General features: G+C 36.5%; 1 long non-coding RNA gene across 1 annotated transcript in view; it reads left to right on the top strand.

Moving 5' to 3' along the window:
* The window catches only part of LOC311584946, a 744,261-nt gene that overhangs the window by 629,654 nt on the left and 100,292 nt on the right, over window positions 1–14,315 (top strand). The window lies entirely within an intron of this gene.

Genomic DNA, 14,315 nt, shown 5'->3' on the forward strand with positions numbered 1-14,315 from the left:
AAGAATAAGCAAGTAGAGAGAGTGAGAGAGAGAGAGCCACATGGACTGTTTGTCCTTTTATATAGCCCTGGGCAGGGCCACACTCCCTAGCAGGTAAGCAATGACATCACAGGTAGGCAGACTGAAGAACTCTACATTCTAGCTAATGACCTACATCTGGGAATACAGGGCCTAAAATGAGGCAGACTAAAATCTCATGAAATAGTCAACTTTATTCAAAGTTTCAGGCAACTTATACTCTAAAGGTGAACAATCACAAGGACAATCCACGTGCGGCAAAACATTGGGTTTTTTTGTAAGGGCATATGAACAAAAAGAGAAATAAATTCACTCCTATCCACTACTGAGAGGAACACGAAAATACATTCCAAGAGCAATTCTATTTTTGACGAAACTGAGGCCACAAGACTTGGATCTTGTTGTCTTGGAGTTTTGTTGCAAGCACTTAAAATTCTTACATGAGTCCATTCTTGGGATGTATTTCAATACCTAGTCTCAGGGGAGATAATGGTAAACTGTTTCTGTCTCTCAGAAGATTGATATCCATCAATCATTTATTATTTATTACCTAAAGACACCAAATAATTTCTATGACTCATTTAAAATTTTTAAATTGTTCTTCTCAATAACAATATACCTATGTCCTACATAACTATTCAGTAATAATTAGACATTGTTCTGTGTCTTAGCATTTACTCAAACTGTGACATATATTACATGACATCAAGTACACTATGTGTGTGCAATTATATAGCATGCTTCATTATTAATATGCAATGAATATATGGGACAGAATAATATAGATCATCATATAAGTTATCAATCAATTAAAATTGGAAATTGGCTAAGAAACAACTTGTCCTTACTGAACATTACTACTTATCTTATACTTCAACTTTTTTCAACTAACTGAAGCATATGCTTCAAAGGGAACACAAAAGAATCACACTGCTCCCATCCCCTGCTGTGTGGAGTCTTTCAGAGGACATCTAAGGTAGGCTCCTGCTCTGTTCACTCTCATCAACCACTTCCAGTGTCTACTCTATTTGCTTTTCTGAACAAGAATTAAGCATCCTCCCTAGGGTCCTCCTTGTTACTTAGCTTCTTTAGGTCTGTGGATAGTAGTATGGTTTTCCTGCATTATATTGCTAATGCTCACTTAAAAGTGAGTATATACCCTGTCTGTCTTTCTAGGTCTGGTTTACCTCACTCAGGGTGATCTTTCCAGCTCCATCCATTTGCTTGTAAAATTTATGATGCCCTTTCTTTTAAGAGCTGAATAGTATTCCCTTGCATAGATATACCACTGTTTCTTTATCCTGTCTTCAGTTGAGGGATATTTGAGTTGTTTCTAGTTTCTGACTCACAGCCAAACTTTGAGCAGAGCACATGGAATCTTGTGAAAGAATGGGGCGGGGGGAGATAGAAGGACCAAAAAGGGATGAGAGCCAAAAAATCTTGGCCCAGGGGTGCCAGCAGAAACTGATACACCAACCAAGGACTATTCATGGAAAAGATCTAAGCCCCCTGCTCAGATGGATCTCTTAGTAAGGGGAATGGGGGGCTGTCTGGGACATGGACTCAGTAGCCTGCTCTTCTATTACTTTGCTCTTGTGGGGTAGCCTTGCAGGGCCACAAGGGAAGAGGGCTAAGGATGTCCTGATGAGACTTGATAGGCTGGCTCAGTTGTTAGGGGAGGGAGATCCCCCTTACTAAGGACTAGGGAAGGGGGATGTGGTGAAGAAGGGAGACTGGGACCAAAAGGGAGGTAAGATTGGGATGTAAAGTAAATAAATTTTAAAAATAAATGTAAATAACAAATGGAAAAAATACACTGGAGCTATATGTCATTATAACGTTACACTTAGACCTCTCTCAAAAGAGTGAATAAGAAATAGTTATTTTAAGACTTGAATAACGTGTGTGTGTGTGTGTGTGTGTGTGTGTGTGTGTGTGTGTGTGTGTGTGTTGAATGTGGAGTCCAGAAGTTGCCATCAGGTGATTTTCTCAGTGAATTCCCACATTGGTTTTTGAAGTAGTTTCTCTTTTTGAGCTCAATGCTTTAGCTAGACTGGTGGCTACATAGCTCTAGATGAATTTCAGTTTCCCCTTCCTCATTCACACACGATGCTGTGATTACAAGCCTGTGTAGTAAGGCCTGTCTTCTTATAAAATGTTGAAGGTGAGATTTGAGCTCAAGTCTTCATACTTGTGTGGCCAGTGTGTTAACTGAGCCATCTTCCTAGGCCACTATGGAGGTGTTCAGAAAAGAGAATATCTTGATTACCTGTCAAGTAAATTATTGATTTTTTCACTCCTCTCTCGCCAGGGACTGTGCAGCTGTTTCTGTTGGCTTAGGACTTAAGTTTCCTCCAAGGTTCTCTAAGATATTTTCTATCATTTCCAAGATCAGCTTTCCAAACACTTACATGGGCCAGAAACTCAACGCTAAAGCCTCGAATGATCATGTGGTTACAAGATCTTTGCCGGCTGTGTTAGACAGTCTATGTCAAAGAAACAGATAAGGTCATGAGTATGTTTGGGTGACGAGTAGTAGTAGTATTTCAAAACCAAAATGAATTGTAATGTTTTCATTAGCTAATGTTTGTCTCTTCAAAAGTTTTTTTTACAGGAAAATATTTTAAAACAGTGTCAAAGTATTGGTTGTTTTTGATGTGTATTATCTAGAGAATATGTTTGTTGTACAGCCAACATTCATCACATTTTATAATGAAAAAAAATCCAATTTATCTCTGTACCAAAATACATTATCTCATCAACTTTCAGTACTTGGCTTCAAGCAGAACAATCAATAACAAATATAGTTATTTAAAATGTTGCAATGCCTTTTTGACAAAGTAAATAACTAACCATTAAGCATAGCATATATTCTAAGGTCCATGGCTCTTTGAATAATCCATCATATTCTATTTTCTCTCCCCCTCTAACACAGCTCTTCACGTATGGTACCCATAGTATTTTAATGCCCAGATATTTCTTTATTCTGTGATGTTATATTAGAAGAAGCACAACTTTAATTAACAACATACCTCTCAACTGAGAAGAATATATTTCCATATTGACATGAATACTTATGGAAACTGTTATTTCACCTATGTGTTAGAGTTGTCTCTTCTTTCCTCCTTTTCCTTTCTCTTGTAGTCGTGTTGTGGTCCAGATGTCATTCATTGTTAGTCTGATGTGCTGTGTTGTTAGTCTAAAGAATCTGAAGTAATGCTTTTACCCTTCTGCAATACATCCAAGAAACACTTTATAAAACTAATGTCTTCAGCAGCAAGGTAGTTTAGCAGTTAAAGGCCCTTGCAACAGACCTAAATTTAACCCCTAGGGGTCACAATGGATAGAAGGTCCAACTCCTGCAAGTTGCCTTCTTATCCACACAGGCTTTCACACACACACACACACACACACACACACTCACACTCATGCACGCACCCACACACACGCACACACACATGCACACACGTACACACAGATAAGTAAGTAAATAAATACTAAAAGGAAAAGGAAAACATTTGAAATAGAATCAACTGATTCGACTGAGATGTTACATCCTCTCTGCTGACTTCATAAGACTTTACATGTCATCCAAATGAAGGACTGTGCTTTATCAGAGCATGTTATGCCTCAGAGACTTGCCTCTCCGAGCTGCTCTGTTCTCAGATCTTTCCAATGTGCTCTTACTTGCTGGGCAGCTAACCATAAAAGGATTCAGGGGTATTTAACATGTTCTCTATCACTGCATTTTTTAATAACATAAGGAACTTTCAATATTTTCCTCATCATTGGAGAAATGAATACATTACAGGAATAGGTTGTATGCTTTTGTAGATAGAATGCTTACCACAGTAGTGTGCCTCAATGTTCCCTTTGCATTGTATTATCCATAAGCATTTATGAGAGCAGATTTGTTACATCAGTGTATTCATTTAATATCAGTCTTATCTCCTCAGCCAGTATAGAAGCTGCTTAGAAGAGATTTTTCTACAAGGATCCATTCACTGTTGCCTTCATAATAAAAGATTGCTACCTCATGATAGATACTCAATTAACATAGGGTAGATAATAAAGGGACCGCAGTCCAACCTATTTGAAGACTTCATAGTTGAAATTTTTGAGGCACAAATAAAGCTGCCTATTTGGCCTTGATTTTTACATTAAAATTCTTACTAACCTGGAGAAATAATTTACATCTCATTCACTGAATATTACCATTTCCCATCTACCAGAAACAAACTTTAGGTCACTAAGTACAAAATGTAAAGATGAATAAACTTTATAGTGATAAAAATCACACATGTGATATGAGCATACAGATAGACTACAATAAAATGCAACCTTATCCTGTTCCTTTACAAAATAATTCAGCGAATAATGTTAAATCTTGAGTCTTGATACCTACAACAATGAAGTACATTTTTCTTTAGCATTCTATAACTTAAAATTTGAAGTCTTAACAATAAATTAGTAAAGGGACATTGGGAATAGTTCCTCATGCATGAATCTTACTTCTGGCAGGTGGTCATCCAATTTTTGATGAAATATTTTAGTAATAGAGAAATCACTATGTCAAAAAGAAACCAGTTCTATTATCTGACAGTTATAATTATCAGAATTCTATTTTTTTCTGCTAAGCTGACTCTCAATTTTTATCATTTCTTTCTTGGGTCATGCTATGATTAAATTTAAACAGGAAATGTTTCAGGTATATTACTATATTTTGCATTTTATTTTAAGCATTTATAAGTGAAGTTATGCTTCTGTAATTTTTAATAGATGCAACAGTCTCTCTGGAACACCCTCCCCATTTTAATATACCAGACTAGGTCAACACCTGCATAATACTGGGTTTTCCAGTATTCATTGCAAACTATTTCACCAATACATATATTGTTGCAAAGTTGCAGCTGAAATGACCAATGATACACTTAAATACTAAACAACTGCTAGCAATGAGGACTGAAGTGAGATGTTATGTATGCCTCCAAAGGATAAATCATATTACAGCAAATTTAGAATATATGATAGCACATTTAGCTACCTACTTGTAAATTTTACATACTGAAGAAGATAGCTTAGCTTCAGGAAAGTAGTGAATTTACAGATCACAAAAACCATTCGAGAAAAATGAATCTGAGATAAAGGTAAGATGTAGAAAGGGCTCAGAAAGTCATTATCCACGACCTTGCTACTAAGAGGAATCAATGCCTTCTCAGTAGATGCACTACAATCCCTCCTACACATATATGGAGCAGATGTAAAGCTAATTCAGCAAAGAAATAGTCTAGATATGAACTGTGGCTATCAAATTGTAAAAAACTATTTCGTTCTTCTCTATTCATATGAAGAAAAATAATACTGAGGATATACTCTTTCCATAGGTCCAACTTATCAATTTGTTTCCCTGGCCATAATCAAGCTAGTTACTTGTTTAAAACTTATTTTGTAAATATCTTCCACTCATATTTTTTCAATAGAATTTTAAAAACAGGTATTCCAATGAGAAGTGGAAGCATTGATTGGGAATTTTTTGTGTGCTTCTCAGCCTTTCCATATTCCTTTGTTGAGTTTTCTCTCTTTTGCTCTGAATCTCATTTCTTAATTGGGTTATTTGGTTTAGAGGTGTTTAATTTCTTAAGTTCTTTATACATTTTTGGATATTAGCCCTTTGTCAGATTTAGAGTTGAAGAAGATCTTTTCCCAGTCTGTAGGTTGTCATTTTGTTCTGTTGACAGTGTTCTTTGCTTTACAAAAGCTTTTCAATTTCTTGAGGTCCTATTTAATAATTTTTTATCTTAAAGCCTAAGCTATTGGTGTTCAGTTTAGGAAGTTGTCTCCTGTGCCAATGAGTTCAAGGCTTACCCACTTTTTCTTCTAGTAGATTTAGTGTGTGAGGTTTTATGTTGAGTTCTTTAATCCACTTGGATTTGAGTTTTGTGCAGGGTGATAAATATGGATCTACATGCATTTTTCTACATATAGACATCCAGTTAGACCAGCAACACATGTTGAAGATGCTATCTTTTTTCCATGGTACAGATTTGGCTTCTTTGTCAAAAATCAAGTGTCCATTGGTATGTAGATTTATTTCTGCATCTTTGATTCCATTCCATTGATCAACTAGCCTATTTCTATGCTAGTACCATGCCATTTTAATTACTGTTGCTCTGTAGTACCGCTTGATATCAGGGATGGAGATTCCTCCAGAAGATCTTTTATTATACAGGAGTGCTTTAGCTATTCTGGGTTTTTCAATTTTTCCACATGAAGTTGAGAATTGATCTTTTGAGGTCTGTAGAAAATGTTGTAGGTATTTTGATAGAGATTACATTGAATCTATAAATTGCTTTTGGTAAGATGGACATTTTTAGTATGCTGACTTCCCCAATCCATGAGCCTGGAACATCTTTCCATCTTCTGATACTCTTTTCAATTCCCTTCTTCAGAGAATTGATATGATTTCATGTAAATCTTCCACTAGCTTGCTTAGATTTATACCAAGGTATTTTTTATTATTTGTGGCCATTATGAAGAGTATAGTTCCCCTAACTTCTTTCTCAGTCCAATGTCATTTGTATACAGGAGAGATACTGACTTTTTTGAGTTGATTTTCTATCAAGCCACTTTGCTGAAAATGTTTTTCAGCTTTGAGAGTTCTCTGGTAGAACTGGGGGGTCACTTACATATACTATCATATAATCTGAAAATAACAATAGTTTGACTTCCTCTTTCTGACATGGATCCTCTTATTTTTCCCCCCATTTTACACTCATTAGAATTGATGGATCAAAACCTCAAGTGATGGCATATGTTGGTGAGGATGTGGAGAAAGGGGAGCAGTTCTCCATTACTGGTGGGAATGTAAACTTGTACACCCACTTTGGAAATCAATCTCGTGCTCTCTCAGAAAATTGGAAATAGTGTTACCTCAAGACCCACCAATACCACTCCTGGGCATATACTTGAAAGATTTTCCACCATACAACAAGGACATTTGCTCAACTATGTCCATAGCAGCCTCATTCATTATTTCCAGAATCTGGAACCACCTAGATATTCCTCAACTGTAGAATGGATAGAGAAACTGTGGTACATTTACATAATAGGATACTACTCAGCTATTAAAAACAATGAAATCTTGAAAATTTCAAGCACATGGATAGAACTAGGAATGATCATCTTGAGTGAAGTAGCTCAGACCCAGAAAACACACATGATATACACTCGCTTATAAGTGGATATTGGCTCAACATAGATGTCCTCTGAGAGTCTCCACTAAGTGGGGTATTGGGACAGATGCTGGGAATCTCTCTTGTACTCCTGGGGAGAGTGGTATGGAAGAATGGGGGTGTAGTAAATATAACGATGGTTTTCTTTTGACCCAAATGTGGGATGTGAAACAGACTTGTGTAAGGATATGCAGTGTTTTTCCACTAAAAACAGACTTGTGAGAGAACAGGGGATATTTGTCCACTGGAAGAGGAACTGCCTCTTGTCGGGGCAAGGTCTTTGTCATCTGATAAGCATCCTAGTATGGACTCTGAGAATATATATATAGTCAAATCCAGAGATGGGGCTTTTTGTTCTTGGCTGTTCATTACTCCACTTCAAGATGCTCCTAGAGAGATCCTCTCCAGCGAATGCTGGATTCTAGCTATTGCTCAGGGCTCTGGCTGCTGCTCGGGGTCCAAGTGGCTGTAGCTGCATTTACCTTCACTGAATTGCTGGTTTGCCATTTAATTGGTCTATTGGAATTCTGCCAATTATGTCAGTGGAATCACTCCAAGGAACTGAGTTTAAAAATAGTCCATTTCTCCTGTTCCTATTAACCTCTTTTCTCTCCTATCTAGCGCAGATGGGTTGGAAGGGGGGGTATATTAAAGAACACCAAATAAAGTAAGTTTGAAAACTTTCAAAGCCTATATGGGGTAATGGAAATACCCTGTCAGTTCAGGATGTCCACAAGGAGACCATCAAGGCTGGGAATCTGGACACAGGGTGGCCTCACAAACTGTTGTTGCCAAGCAAGGACAATGTGTGCAATAAACTCAGACTCCCTCTTCAGATCTAGCAAATGAGCAGCTCGTTCTCCAAGGTTGTGGAGGAAGCAAGAACTAACTCTGCCATGAACTCTGTTGCCCTCAATTTGATCAATTCCACTTAGTAAGGAGGCCTGGTGGCACACAGAGGAAGGGAATGCAGGCTATCTGGATGAGATCTGATAGGCTGTTGTCATACAGTTGAGGACCTGTCAGAGGTCTTGGGGAGGGGAATCAAGCAAGAGAGGGAAGATGAGAACTTGAAGATACAAGTGAGGGAATAAGAATTGGGATGTAATCTGAATAAATCATAATTTTAAAAAGAAAGAAAAGTGGAAGTATTTAAGAAAACTTTGATCTGTCTTATTAGAATAATTACTGAAAATGAACATAAAAAATATAAAATAGAATCTAAGAGAGCTTAAAATACATAGGGAAAAGCTCAATACTTATACTTAATTATTCTATGGTACCCCAAATATAACAAATATTCAGAACACTTATGATTGTCTAGCCATTGAAATGATTTCAATATAATTAATGAAAGAAAATACTCTAAATAATCTACTTACATTAAACAATCCAGAAATCCTGAAAGACATCATTCTAAAAGCCAATTACAGATAAATATTAATGTGAATATATTAAAAACTGTGAAATGAATAGGTAACATTCATTTAATTCTTCAAACCACTAAAATCATATTGACAAAGCCTGATATTTTACAGAAATTTACAGATCATTGAGCCTAATAAGACAAGAATAATTTCATGAACAAAAACATAATTAAGAATTTAACAGTGAGTACATTCTTATTAAAATGAAGGATAAATTATATGGTCACAACTAATTATTTCACATTGTATTATTTTGTAATTTTTACTTAAAATACTAAAATGATATATAACTGAGAGGATCAAATTATATACTAATTATATTAAAATAACTTTTTATCTGAAACACACAAACAAATCATCTACTAATCTATTAATATCACACACACTGTAAGATTTGTAGGTACAAATCAATAAACAGAAGTTAATAATTTAGGTTCTTAATCATATTTTCAAAGATTCCATTAACATCAGTAATAATCAATATAATATAAAAAACTTTTTGAAATATTATGACAAAGAATTTTTCAGAGTTTACAAGTATCTTTGAAAGTCAATGAAATTTTGGTGGTTATATTCAGTACTATATAAACATAAATTTACTCCTAATTAAATTATTTTGATTCAGTTTTAGTATACATATAAATGATTTTTGGTTGAGCGATTCAACAAACATGGATATGAAGATAATAATGAAATTGCTGTAATCTACTTTAAAAGGGAAAGGCATTACAATTGAAAGACAATTCTGTAATGAAGACCTACATAAAAATATAACTATAGTATTAAAAGACGAATAAATACTGAAAATGTGAAGCTTATCCTGGTGGCATAGACCACTAATCTCAACTATAAAGAAGGCTATGGAAGAAACAGTTCTAGTTTGGGGCTGAATAAACTACAAAGTACATTTGAGAATAACCTAGTGATTTAACAAGAGCCTGTCAGTATAAAAGGTAAATGGAGAAGCATGAACACAGCTAAGAAATAACATAAATTGGCTAAGGCCTTAAATGCAACTCCACAAAATAAGAAAAGAATTAGCCCTATATCAACCACCTTACATAAGAATATTTTCCAAATTTATCAAAAGACCTCAATGTAAACCTTAAAATATTGACCCTTGTAGAAGAACCCAGAAGCAGTAGTCTCTAAAATATAAGTACAAGAAAAGAACTCCTTGAACAGGACTCTATTTCTCAGAAATTAAGACCAAAAACCTATAAATGAGACTTCACAAAGCTCAAAGGTTCTGTGCATAAGAGGTTGTTAATAAATCAAGTGAAGATGATGTCCACAAAATGTGAGTGAATCCTTGCCAACTTTAAAGAATTACTTTGCTAAATATATCAACAACAAATAGAGTTGAGATACTAATGATCCAACTTTGAAAATTGGGTATGAGTCTGAAGAGCTTGCAGAGACAGCAACAAAAATAGCCAAGAAAGATCCAAGAACATGCCTAAAATCACCAGCAGGAAGAGAAATGCAACTTAAAACTTTTGAGATTTATTCTTACACCAGTCAGGATAGCAGTAACTAAGAAAACACCTGACAACAAATTCTGGTGAGGGTATGGGAAAAGTAAAGCTTTGTTCACTCTTTCTTTGATTGCAAACTGTGGTGGCCACTCTGAAAATCAGTGTCGAAAATTCTCAAGATGCTCATTGGAATCTACCATATGACCCAGATAAATCCATCTGTAGTAGATGAACACAGAACTTGACATCCTACCCCACAGCTACTTTCTAAATAATGTTCAGTGCTGTGCTATTGATAATGGGTAGGAAATGGAAACAATGTGACATTCATCTAGTGAGCAGATAAAGAAAATGTGGTGTATAGGCACCATGTAATTATTTTCTGATGTACAGAAAAAATAATAAACTTTGCAAATAATTGGGTAGAAGTTGAAAAAATTGTATTGTGTGAAGTAACAGAGACCCAGAGAGAGGAATGCCATATCTTCTTTCTTATTTGTGGATCATAGCTCTGAAGCACTAGCTAGACATGATTATATAACTTGGAGTAACCATAGAAAGCAGGAAATTAAAAAGAATTGAGGGTTCAATAAAGGGTATTAGGAGAGAGGGTATTAGTGGAACGCAGATGACAGAAGGTGTAGAATTGGAAATTTTGGGTGAGGATTTCATCTGGAGGTAGAAGAGAGCCAGAAACAGTGAAGGAATAGAAATTAATAACACCAAAGATGCCTGATATAAAGTTCTAGACCATTTGGGGTAATAATGCTCCTCCAAATATCCATACACTACCTAACAGAATGCTCGGCTTCAAGCATGGAAAATCTCCTTTCAAGTCATTGGTCAGTAGAGTCTGAACGACTTTGAAAACAATGTAGGCTGTTGTTGTTCCTCTTGGTAGCCTCACAGAGCACTCAAATGTAAGGCACTCTTCCTGAAGAGATCTCACACATCAGATATATGACAAATTGAGTGAGAACTAACTACAGAGCATCCTTCTGGAGCTATAACTATCACAGTCTTGAAGGTGCTGATGGGACTGCCAACAGAGAAAGCAATCAACAGTCCCACTCAAGGCAAAGCCTGTGACCCACAGCAATGATCAGCATAAAAACATATTCCCAAGGATGCTACAGTAGCCTTTGCATCTTAAGTGTATGCTTCAGGTACCCAGATGTACTTAAGGGAAGCTCAATAGTAGGGTATCCATGCTATAATTGAAAATCTAGCAAAGTTACTGTGGCTATCGAGTTCATATACCCTACAGAAGAAGTAGATGACCCCAATAACCACTAGAAATACCACTTCCGTACTGAGTTTAGTTTCTTTAAAAACCCAGTTTTGTTAGGTGAATATGTTTTGTTGTTTTAATCCTAGGTGTGGGATAAGAAGCTGCTTCACAACACAGGATTGTGACTTGCGTCATGCACTAGCAGAGGCATGATCTTTTTCAGCTGTAGATAGTTTAATTCTGGGTCCTCTGAAGAGGGTATAAATGGGGAGCCCCAAGGCGGACTATGGCAGATGGTGCTGCCAGTATATCCAGCTGTTGTTAGTTCACCCTGCTGCTATTGCTAGATTCTTGTTTTGCTGGATTACTGGAATGCAGGATAGTCTGATGATGAAGATTGTACTTTCCCCCAAGGAACCCCACATCCATAATCAGCAGGAAGTAGCTTATAGAAGTCTACACATCTTTTCCCCTAACCTTAATCTTCAACCTAGTGTTAAGGAGTTAGAAGGGATTAGGTTGGAATAAAGGTTGGAAGGGAGGTAGAAGCATAAGAACTCAATAAAATATCTTTTAAAAATACCAATACACATCTTTTTTTCTCTTTTTTCTTTTTTTTTTATTAATTTATTCTTGTTACATCTCAATGGTTATCCCATCCCTTGTATCCTCCCATTCTTCCCTCCCTCTCATTTTCCCCTTATTCCCCTCCCCTATGACTGTTCTTGAGGGGGATTACCTCCCCCTGTATATGCTCATAGGGTATCAAGTCTCTTCTTGGTAACCTGCTGTCCTTCCTCTGAGTGCCACCAGGTCTCCCCCTCCAGGGGACATGGTCAAAGGTGAGGCACCAGAGTATGTGAGACAGTAATATCCCACTCTCCACTCTACTGTGGAGAGTGTTCTGTCCATTGGCTAGATCTGGGTAGGGGTTTAAGGTTTACCGCCTGTATTGTCCTTGGCTGGTGCCTTAGTTTGTGCGGGACCCCTGGGCCCAATTCTGCCTATCATAATGTTCTATTTGTAGGTTTCTAGGACCCTCTGGATCCTTCTACTTTGCTATTCCCCCATGCTTCTCTCATCTAGAGTCCCATTAGGATGTCTTTAAACCACTTTATTCTTAATACATATCCTTTTACCCAGAGAAAGCTATAGCTCTTACTCCTCATGAAAGGATCGGCTTTTTTTCTTAAAAACAGAAAACATTGCAGAAATTCTAAATTAGTGATGGTTTTCCCAATGACAATTGATACACCTACAACACAATCTTCACACACACATGTGTTATACAATATATAAAATATATGCACATATTTATTAATAAAGGTGTGTATACATATATATACATATATGCTGAAGAAGAAAAGGGGATAGATAGAAGGTTTGGAGGCATGAAAGGGAAGGAGGATGATATAATTACAACTTATTTAAAATTACTTAAAACATTGAAATGGAAAGCATATCCAATTTTTATTTACCATGTTATGACAATCCTAATCTTGACAACCTTTGTGTTTAATTAATGTTCCAAAAAATGAAAGTTGATATAAAAAGCAATTTATCCATGATATAAAACTTGCAAAATATATTAATATAAATTTTGCTTAAAATAAATGTATAAACAAGAGGAAGTGAAGTTTTTAACTAAAATATAAACACTCCATGTATTCGTTAGGGTTTTAGTTAGTTGCTGTGAAAAGACATCATGATGAAGGTAAATCTTATAAAGGAAAACATTTCATTGGAGCTAGCTCACAGTTTCAGAGGCTGAGTCCATTATTATCATGGCAGGAAACATGGCAGCATCCAAACAAACATGGGGATCCTATAAGGAGCTGAGAGTTCTACATCTTGAACAACAGGCAGCAGTAGGGGACTGTGTATCACACAGGATGTAGCTTGAGCATAGGAGACTACAAAGCCCCCCCTCAATAGTGAAACACTCCCTCCAACAAGGCCATACTGCCTAATAACCCCACTCCCTATGAGCAAAGCATTCAAACATGAATCTATGCGGGTGGGAGGCGCATGTGCCTATTCAAACCACCACACTCCGAAAAGTTTTGATTAAAAAAAATATTTCTAAATGATTGGTAACTTTTAAATTTTCCTGTTCTTTCTTTGTTTTTTTTCACACACTTAAATCAGCTTAGTGTGGGATGGATTAGTAGATAAAAATCACTCTGCACCAAGCCCGATGACCTGAGTTAAATCGCTGGGATCCATATGAAGGAAAGAATAACTGACCCCCCAAAGTTATCGTCCAACCTTCACACTCACCCTTTTGCTCATGTGCATGCGTACACACATATAAATAGACAAGCCAACAAATAATAAATACATTTGTAATTTAAATAAGTAACCAGTTTTTAAAGCTTCGCCATGGAGAGACACTCATAACTTATAATATTATGGTAGTAAACACATGCTTTCCAAATAATAACTATGCATTACAAATTTACATAAGAAATAAAATTTAAATTTCTAAATAAGTTTCTTTTTTTAATTTTTTATTAATTTATTCTTGTTACATCTCAATGGTAATGCCATCCCTTGTATCCTCCCATTCCTCCCTCCCTCCCATTTTCCTCTTATTCCCTTCCCCTATGACTGTTCCTGAGGGGGACCTCCTCCCCCTGTATATGCTCATAGGGTATCAAGTCTCTTCTTGGTAACCTGCTGTCCTTCCTCTGAGTGCCACCAGGTCTCCCCCTCCAGAGGACATGGTCAAATATAGGCACCAGAGTATGTGAGAAAGTCATATCTCACTCTCCTTCAACTGTGGAGAATGTTCTGTCCATTGGCTAGATCTGGGTAAGTATGTTTGCATCATAATCATGTTCCATCCACAGCTATGAAATTGGATTCCATGACATCATTAGCTAGCCTCTCTCTCTCTCTCTCTCTCTCTCTCTCTCTCTCTCTCTCT

This window comes from Acomys minous, assembly GCF_964271855.1.
Source record: "Acomys minous genome assembly, chromosome: 15".
Lineage (NCBI taxonomy): Eukaryota > Metazoa > Chordata > Mammalia > Rodentia > Muridae > Acomys > Acomys minous.